Consider the following 10,585-nt stretch of genomic DNA (forward strand, 5'->3'; position numbering starts at 1 on the left):
CATCAAAATCTTGAACCAGCATAGCAATAGCATTGAAAGTCATCACCTATACATCTTACACATCTCTTAATTATAGACTAAGACAAACTATAAAATAATATTCTAAAGAACACACACAAATACTTACATACTTAAAAAAGCAGTTGCACAGAACAAGTATGCCTTGTAGATAATATTTCATGACTATATCCTTCAAACAAATCCAAAAGAAGCGGAAGAATGTAAAAGAGAAAAATATAATCTGCATATGGGTTTGAGAAGCTCAAATGAATCACAAGAATGATTAATGGACCACGTGACTTAAATGTTAAAAAAAAAAAAAGGATATTCTAATATAAAATTAAATGACAAAAGTCAGCAAAAATAGAAACTATATGCACCAAATACATCAAATTATATAGCCCCTGTTTGAGCCTCATTTTTACCTCATTAAAATGAAAAATATGACCGTTATCCATCACATCAAGCCACAATTTTTGAATTTCTATCTCTGGTGTGGGGCCCATAACGGCTCTATTTCTCATTCTCATTCTCATTATAATGTGGCTCAAACATGCTCATAATGTAAATACAGAAACCTGAATTTCTTGTCATAATCTTCAATTTTTAACTATCTGGGACTTCAAACACGTAATTGTCCTGCATAGAAGAATAAACAAAAAGAAGGAAATCTGAATTTCATAATGGTAGATAATTAATTAGCAACTTCTTGTGTGATGAAAATGTTAGTGAAAAAAAAAAAGAGGCATTAAGATTTACTTGTAGATCAAATAAAATTTTTAAATATTTGTCAATAATTAAAAATTACAGTTATTTATTCTAAATCCTAGACTACACTTGTTAAGGATAATCCTTCAGATTTGGCTAGCTTGAAGGTCACAATCTCTTTAAAATCAACACCTCAATTGAACAACAATTCTTCATAGTACATAAAAAGTGAAGGAAGACAATAATCCAATAAGTTAAAGAAAGAAAATCCAAGATGCTTGAAGGAATCCAACAATATTTAACTTTATTTGCATACTTTGTACACTTCACCCACTCTAAATGATCATATACTTAGTGCATAAACCTAAAAGCTTTTCTCCTCAGAACACTATAAATTAGATGAAGGCTTCAAGTATGGCAGATCCTACATTTATTTGGAATAACTCTTCATTTGTTGGAGTCCAAAAATAAGTAAAAAAATCTTGTTCAAAAGGTTAAAACAAGAGGATGATAAAAGAAAGGGAAAAATCCATTGATTCCACCATAATTCAAGTTAGGAATCAAACCAAATATTATCCTATGCTTTTAACATCATTTGGCTAAGAGCGGATTCGCATCGTCAAAAAAATCATATTTATTGCACTGCAAACAATCAAATATATAAATAAGAAAAGAAAAAATATATCTTACATGTCTATAAAAACTCAGATAAAATGCACCCATTAAAAGAAAGCTGGGAAACAACTAATATCTAAAAGAAAAATCCTTACATTGCTATGGCTTGACCTTGTGGATCCGTCAACAACGAATAGTTCTTCAAGGAAAATTTGAGCATCAAAGCAAGATACTTGTCACCTACTTAAAATACAGAAAGCCAACATGCAAAAATCACCAAATGCTACATACTTGTCGAATTTCACAAAAACATTCATTGAAATAGCTAAAACTTAACCAAATACTTTGTGGACCAGTGGATAAGTGACTAGGAAAGACAGTGTAAAGTTTACTAAAAGTCCGGCATTTATCAAAATTTAATGTAGATTATAGAAATTCAACTCAAAAATAATATGAGAAACTAATGAAAATTATGGTTTGGAACAAACAAAGAGCATACCTTGGCTATCTTTGCTCTCATGCTGACTACTATTTTCGTAATAATCAAAATAATCATCTTGTTTCGCCAGTTGAAAGTTCATCAAAGACAAAGCAACAAAATATTACAATATTAAAATAAAAAAAAAAATAACCAAAACCACGAAAAAAATTCCGACCTTCCACAAAACGCAGATGGCGCGTATTAAAAGAGAAGTATACATTGGGAAACAGGTAGGTCAACCCTACCCCGAACCTAATGCCTTCATGAATCCGGGAGGTCCCAATTTAACACTCAAAGATTACAAAACCCAAATTCAGTTTCATTAATCATTAAAACCCTAAGAGTATTTCCTCTTGGAATCCACCAACTGTGTTACCAAGGGCGGTTGTATTCAATTGGGATTTTTAAAGACTTTTGGAGACTTTTTTAAGTGGGTGACTTTTGTGGACTTTGTCAAATTTTAAGTAATTTTTATGGATTTGGTAGGAATTAGTAAAAGTTTTTTCTGGATTTGTGGAGACTTTTACTAAAGACTTTTGAGGAATTTTATTTATTTATTATTATTTTTTTTTAAGGAAATATGCTTTTCGCAGTGTTAAATGTGAGATATCGAAGAATATTTATGAGAATTCACAACATTCACAAAAACGAATCTTTGAAATTAGAGGGAGAGATAGAGATCAACTAGTGAAAATTTACCATAACCTGATTTGAAGAAAACTCATAGCAAAGATTCAAAGAAATACCTAATTGGAAGAGATAGAGGAAAAACCTAGAGGGAAATAAGAATAGCATACTCTTTTTAGAAATCTCTCTATGGATGAGAGATTTTGGGAGAAAAATCCTATTTATATTTTCTATTAAAAAGTCTCTGAAAGTCCAAGAAATTTTAAATTTCCTGAAAGTCCCTCCAAATTGAATACCTCAAAACTTGTAGAGACTTCTAAAAAGTTTCAATTGAATACCCCGTAACTTTTGGAGACTTTTTAAAAGTCTATAAAAGTCTCTATTGAATACACCCAAACTTTTAGAGAGTCTCTAAAAGTTTCAATTGAATACACTCAAACTTTTTAAATCTCTAAAAGTCTTTAAAAGTCTCGATTAAATACGTCCCCCTAAAATTACAAAGTGAAAACCAAAGTCAAGAATCGAGATCTTAGAAGGGCATTGGGAGAAATTACGTGGGTGGGGAGACATAGGGTAGAAGTAGCAGAGCGGGAAGAGAACCCAAATCCTAAAAAAGATAAAGAAAAGAGGGAAAAAAGGGTACCGTAATAAGTCGATGTACTTACAGCATGCAATATGCACACCATAATAAGTTCACTTTTTTTTTTTTAACAAACACGGCATGCCCTAAAAGAATGACATAAATATTCACATTTTACAACGTGCACAAATGCACGCCATAAATACGTCAAATTTTTTATTATTTACGGCATACATATAACGCATGCTGTAAATAGTCTTCTTTCACGACATGCCGTAAATTCATGATGTAAAAATCCACTTTTGCTGTAGCCCTAACCTTATATTTTGCAATGGAATGTATGTTGAATGTCTTAGATGATTGACTTGTCAATTAAAATTAATTATAATATGCTTATAATTCAAGTAAACATAATTATGTTTTGAATGATAATTGTTTCATAATCAGCTTATAATGGTATAGATTGCAAATAAATAAATTGAACACATAGGCTTGACCTTAGCAACATTTATCTTTTCTTAAATTTAAAATTGATTCTAGCTATTTTGATTGGATTTATATTTGGACATTTAGAGGGAATGGAACCAACCCACGAGTCAACTTAATGAATTTGCTATTTAGTTAATTAGCACAAATTATGCTAATTATCTATTATAAACTTAGAAACCAAGATTTTTACCTAATTACTTATCTTCTTGCTTATAAAAGAAAATTCATTCTTTATGTCCCAAGGAAAATAACGTGCAACATCGAAGGAATGCTTCTTCCTTATTCTGCGCTTATAAAGTCATTAGCCTCTTGTTCCCAATGTACTAGGGTGATTACTCTTTTTTTTTTAATATCGTCTTGTGATTCTATTTATGTTTAATGACGTAATGAGATCATGGCATCTTTTATCATATCATGTGTATGGTGGTATGTTATAGATTTCACTCACACATGTATATAAAATGTCTGTATGCATGTGTGTCTATATATTTTTATGCTTTCATCCCTTTACCTTTTCTTTAATCGTAATCTAGATAACAATGGCTATAACGCTGTGCGTGTTATAAATTAGTAGTCGCTGTATTGTTATCACACTTTGATTTATACCAACTTCATTTTAAAATATGTCAAATAGAATCTCTTGGCTCATGCGTGGGCTTGTCAACATTATTAGTTTTTAATACTTATGAGTAAACTTTTATAAAATTTACCAAATATGCCCTCCATTCATTTGAGTTTATGCATTGTCTATTATTTCAAAATAATTTAGCTACGTATACATGACCATGGGTTGATATGATTTAATTGTTTGTAACTTCAAAAGAAAAATGGTGCCAAATGTTATTGTAATTCCAAATTCTGTGATCTGGCTTCCCATTTTTTTTTTTTTTTTTTGCGCATTAATACAAATTTTATACCATTAAGGCAATACTGGTGTTTTATCATTTCATATTAATTTCTCTTAGTTTTATGTGTGTTTACAATAAGAGCAGCCTGATAAACATTAATATATAAAGTGTAATAGCTAGGTCTAACTGTATTAAAGTAGTTTAAATTAGAATAAATATTTAGTATGTGAAAGTTTAAAATTAATGGTTATGACTTAGGACTCTTGGCACATTGAATTTGTGGGCGGCTTGGAACATCTCCACTTGTCATATAAAAAATTAAATTTTTAAGGTAAGTAAACCTCTCCTTGTCTTCATGACACGTGACATTATTAAATGTATGAATGTGTTATATAAATTTGCTATTATATTAACATTAAGAATGCTTAAAATCTACCTTGCATTCAGTGGTAACATGCAATACAAGCAATGACTGAACAGTGAAATGGAAACTATAAAAGTAAATCTCGTATGATTACGTGATTGCCTTTGGCATGCTATGGGAAGATGTTAAGATTTGGGGTTCCATCTTAAAAGGTCAACCTTGTTAAGAGGAATAATCCAAGTCCTTATAAGCTGGTCTATGTTATCATCTTTACTCGATGTGGGATTATATCCTTAAAAGATCTCCAGCAACCCCCGCAAGCTAAGCATCGGATTGGATCCGACGTGAAGCTTGGAACCAAAGAGCTCAAATAGAGGTCGAGGAACACTCTTGGTAAAAATATCAGCAATCTGTAGATGAGATGGGACATATTGGGTTCGAAGTTTTCCAATGACAACAAGTTCACGATGAAAGTAGTCCAATTCAACATGCTTAGCCTGCTTGTGTGAAACCTGATTGTACCTTAAGAAGATTGCACTTTTGTTGTCACACAAGAGAATGGGATGCTGAGGTATGGGTACCTTAAGATCATTCAAGAAATGTGTGAGATAAATGAGTTCACCGGTAGTGAAGGCAAGTGCACGATACTCAGATTTGCAGTTGGAACGAGAGACAGTCAGTTAATTTTTTTTTTAGCTCTTCGTGAAACTAAATTTCTCTGAGATAAATAGAATGATCCGAGGTCGAACGATGAGTGTTAGGGCAGCCTGTCCAATCAGCATCAGAATTAGCGATGAAAAGAGGAAGGGCGAAAAGGTAGGCCAAAGTGAATGGTGCCTTTAACATAACGAAGGATGCGATTAGCAGCCAGAAAGTGATCATTGGTGGGAGTGTGTAGAAACTGGCTAACAGAGCTGACAGCATGAACAATGTCGGACATTGTGATGGTCAAGTACTAAAGTGCTTCAACGAGGGATCTATAGAGAGTGGGGTCAGAGAACAGAAAGCCATCGATGGACGGATGATGAGAAATAACCTTGGGTGTGTGAACATGCTTACTATCAAGTAACTAGGCTCGAGTAAGAATGTCCCGTGCATATTTAAGCTAACTGATGAAGAGACCATCGGAAGTTTGGGTGGCTTCAAGACCAAGAAAATAGTTTAGAGAGCCCAAGTCCCTAGTGGCAAACTCAAAGTTGAGTTGACGAGTGAAGTGGGTAAGAAGTGAAGTATTGTTGCCTATAATGATTATATCATCAACATAAAGGAGTAAATAGATAATACTGGACTTATAATGATAGACAAATAGATATGTGTCAGCACAGTTACAAGAGAACCCAAGGTGAATGAGAAAAGAGATGAGGAGCTGAAACCAAGCCCCGGGGGCTTGGTTTGGAAAGCAAACATCAATATATTCTAGAGGTTGTTCCATATAAACCTGTTCAGTTAGAATAACATTGAGGAATGCATTTTTTACATCAAATTGATAAAGAGCCATTTTTGTGTGACGGCAAGAGAAAGCACAACTCAAATAGTAGTAGCCTTTATTACATGACTAAAAGTATCAGTATAGTCAAGACCAGGGACCTGTGTATAACCTTTGGCAACAAGACGAGCTTTGAGGCGCTCAACAGAACCATCAAGCAAGTACTTAGTCCGAAACACCCATTTGGAGCCTACAATGTTGGTGTCGGCAAGGCGAGGTACCAAAACCTATGTGTGATTTTTCTGTAGTGCATGAATTTCTTCATCCATGGTTGCAAGCCAAGCAGGATTTTTATTAGCAGATTTGAAACCTTTAGGCTTAATCAACGCAAGGAGAGCAGGAAGAAGAACTGAAGTGCTCAAGAAACTAAGATTTACCGGATGACAAGTCCAGAAAATGCCAGCTTTCACTCTCGTAAGCATAGGGTAAGTGGTCAACGGGACCATTGCTGTAAGTGTAGGATCTGTACTGGGTTCAAGAGAAGATGAGCTCGAAACCGAGTGCTAGGAAGAGGGACCTACAAAAACTCATTAACTTGATTAATACACATAATACATGGATTGGATCGAGATTGAGTGAACTTTGGGTAACTAGTATTAGAGGATGGGGAAGGCACATCTGTATGGATGAGGCTAGGTTCGAGAAAATGGGAAAAGTTAAGGGAGTATATAGGTTGAGCTTGAGATGTAGCAATGGAAGGAAAATAAGTTTCATCAAATTGAGCGTGGAGAGTGATATAGAGCCTAGATGTGGAAGCATCGAGGTAGCAAAACCCTTTGTAAGAGGAACTATAACCCAGAAAAATAAACGAGGTGTTGTGAGGAGAGAATTTGTTAGACATATAATCACGTAAGCAATGATACACACGACAACCAAAATGATAAAAGTTTTTCATAGTTTGGAGGGTTACTATACAAAATCTCAAAAGGTGATTTACCTCCAAGAAGTGGGGTAGGAAAGTGGTTGATGATGTAAGCTACAGTGCTAAACACGTCAACCCAAAAATGAGGAAAATGTGGAAATGAAAAAGAAACGCTAATCCCGTCTCAGTTATGTGGCGGTGTTTTCTTTCTGCGAAACCATTTTGGGCAAATTTGTATGGACAAGAGAGCTGATAGTGAATGCCACAAGATTGAAGATGATCTTAGAAGAAATTACTGGTAAATTCAGCACCACTGTCACTTTGGATAATTTCAATACGAGTAGAGTATTGATTTTCCACAAATTTTTGAAATTGAATAAAAACATAATAAAAGTCGAATTTCAATTTCAAGGGATAGAGCCACGTGAAACAAGAATAGTCATCAATGAAAAGAACATAATAGACAAACCTCGAATTAGGTTGGACGGGAGAGAGACCCCAAATGTCGCAATGGATAAGATCAAATATTTTAGAAGACCTATGTTAATTTCAAGAGTAAGGCAAGCGATGAATTTTGGCAATTTGACATGGGCTACATAAGGTTGGAGAAGGCAACGTAGATGTAAGATAAAGCTAGCCCTTTTTATTCAATAGAGAAATGGCAGAATGATTAAGATGTCCAAGGCGTGCATGATATAAATTATATGATGCATGAAGTGATTTATTTTCAAGGATAGAAATATATGCAAAATAAATGTAGAATTGCTTCGCTCAAGCACATACAAGCCTCCATCACGCTTGCCGGTTGCCACCACCCTTCCTGTTTTGCGATTCTGCACAGTGAATAGGTTATTAGTAAAATAGACAAATAAAGGAAAATCGGATGTTAATTTACTGATGGAAAGTAAAATTTTTGTAAGGCAAGGTACAACTAGGACATCGAGAAGATGAAATTTAGGGTAGGGAAAATTTTGCCGATATGGGTAATAGGTAGTGAAGCACCATTTCCAACAACCATACAATCCTTACCCATGTAATTTGTGCATTGATCCAATTTAGAATGATCCATGGTCATATGGGCCTAGGCCCCTATATCCAAATCTTCATTCAGGGCCCAAATCTTCATTCAGAGAGCACAAGCTCGTAAAAGCTTCAGCAATATGAGCAGGGAATTCATTTCAATCATAACACTTAAGGCATCGATTAGTAAAGTGGCCATCCATCTTGCAAATCTAGCATCACGAGGGACGACGCCATTGGCCTAAGTTGGAACGTCCATGTCCATGACTAGATGGACTGTCGCCATGCCCATTGAAGTGACCCTGATAGTTGCGAGAAGAACTACCACGATGGGTGGAATTTTTGGTGACAGTGAAGGCTACAACAGGGGAAAGAGATGAATCAAGGGATTTCTAAAAAATTTCAAAACTCTCTACTTTGGAGACTAAATATGGAAATGAGGAGAGAGGGGTTTGGGCCAATTGTGTTGTGGAAAAGCTTGAGAAATCACTACTGAGCCCACGGAGGAACCAGTGTACCTTGTTGGTACCATCAACTGGACGAACAATTGCATGTAGTTGGTCACAGAGTGCTTTGAAAGCATGAGCATATTTGACAACTAATCTGTTGTCACGTTTCATTAATTGTAAGTCATCTTTGAGGCGTAATTCTCGGGCCTTAGAGCAATGACTGAAAGTATTTTCCAGTGCGAGCCATACGTCTTGTGCGGTGGAGAGGCCAACCACCTCAGCCATAGCTTCCTTGGTGAGAAAGGAAAGTACTAGACTGAGAAGACGCTGGTCAATAACTTTCCATGCCAGTGGCAGTGTCAAGTTTTAGGGACTGCGCAATGATGCCATCAACATGTCCTAATAATTTTTTACTCTCAAGAAGATGGGGGAGTTGGCTTTTCCAAAGAAGATAATTTGAAGAGGAAAGTTTAATGGCGATCATGTGGATTAAAGTATTAAAGGAAAGAAGGATGGAAGATGATTCAGAAGCCATGAGAAGAAAAAGGAGGATCGATGGTCTGCTAGACCAATTAAGCTCTGATACCATAAGAATGATTAAAATTCACCTTGCATTCAGCAATAACATGCATTGCTTTATATACAGATTTTACAAATTGTGAAAATGGAATACAAGCAATGATTGAACAGTGAAATGGAAACTATACAAATAAATCTCCTATAATTACGTGACTGCCTTTGTCATGCTATGGGAATACTTTGATTGAAGAGTGATATCCTCAATCATAGTAGGATCTCCAACAAACATGATGTTTAATTATTACGTTTTTATGTCATGAATGTTTCATGCATACTCATGCACACTTATGCACGTTAATATATCCATAAGCATACATAAAGTTTCAACGAATAAAATGTTTCCAAATATCATGACTCAATGAACGTTTAAAGATATGTATCCCAAATATTTTTGTCATGAGATGCAAGTCTATGCCATGAAGGTGTGAGTGAAAAATGGGGCGTGAAAGATCAGTGCACCCGACCAATGCTCAATGATGAATGTTCAATATTAATGTTAATGTCAACCGCTTTGTGGTACTATCGGTAGAATTCGATCGGGTTCCAAATAACATGGCCCATTGCATTCTGATTAACAATAGGCGATATATCAAATGAGCTCACGATATTAATATTTTTAAAGAAATGAAAGAACGGGGATACACATTGAAAAATGCCTTTCGTTTTAAAGTAATACATATGCATATCATCAGGATACATTAGATGCATGGGAATTGCTTATTGAGCATTAGCTCGTCCCACGTTATCCCTCCCCATTTTCAGATTATGAAGGCAGGATAATTCAAGATGACTGCTTGTGGTGTTACGGATTTAGTACCAATATAGTTTAGATTTGATTTCACTTTGAAAAAAAATTAAGTTTTAATTTAATCGTCTTATATATTATTAAGAGAGAGAGAGAGAGAGAGAGAGTGTGTGTGTGTGTGTGTGTCGCTTCCGCATTTATGATTTAAAGAAAATGTTAAATGATACTATCTCCAAAATTAGGTATTTAATTTTCAGGGTGTTACATATAGAGATTTTGTTGAATTTAGTACCGCGGCCACTCAAATGACTAATAAAATTCTTTACTATTTTTTTATTTATTATTATTATTATTATTATTTTTTTAGTTTGTGAGATATATAGAGATTTTGTTGAATTTAGTGAGTGTGTTCTCTTGTGGGAATTCCATATCTTTTTTTATTATTATTATTATTGGCTTATTCGAGCAAGTAATGCATTCTTATCTTTAATGTGAATGCATCCAATTTATATAGGGAATGCATATTTCGGATATAAGTAGAAAAATGACTTCAGTGTCTAGGAAAAGTAAAAGATGAGGAGAAATGTGCATTGGCAGTACTAAATTGGATATCAATGAACAGAGCAAAAGAGAAAATCTCAAGTTTTATTCAATTAGAAGGTATATATTTCTAACCAGAAGGGGTTCCATATGAGCAAGTCATCTTGTTCTTTGAGCAATTGAGGAAGCTCT

At 34.6% G+C, this 10,585-nt stretch overlaps 1 long non-coding RNA gene across 1 annotated transcript; it reads right to left on the reverse strand.

Moving 5' to 3' along the window:
* Positions 1–496: 496 nt before the first annotated feature.
* Positions 497–2,177, reverse strand: LOC111397654. Its single transcript, XR_002703298.1, has 3 exons — positions 1,823–2,177; positions 1,479–1,563; positions 497–639 (listed from the first exon to the last, which is right to left on the reverse strand). It is a non-coding gene; the product is annotated as an uncharacterized LOC111397654 (long non-coding RNA).
* Positions 2,178–10,585: the final 8,408 nt, after the last annotated feature.

This window comes from Olea europaea, chromosome 7, assembly GCF_002742605.1.
Source record: "Olea europaea var. sylvestris chromosome 7, O_europaea_v1, whole genome shotgun sequence".
Lineage (NCBI taxonomy): Eukaryota > Viridiplantae > Streptophyta > Magnoliopsida > Lamiales > Oleaceae > Olea > Olea europaea.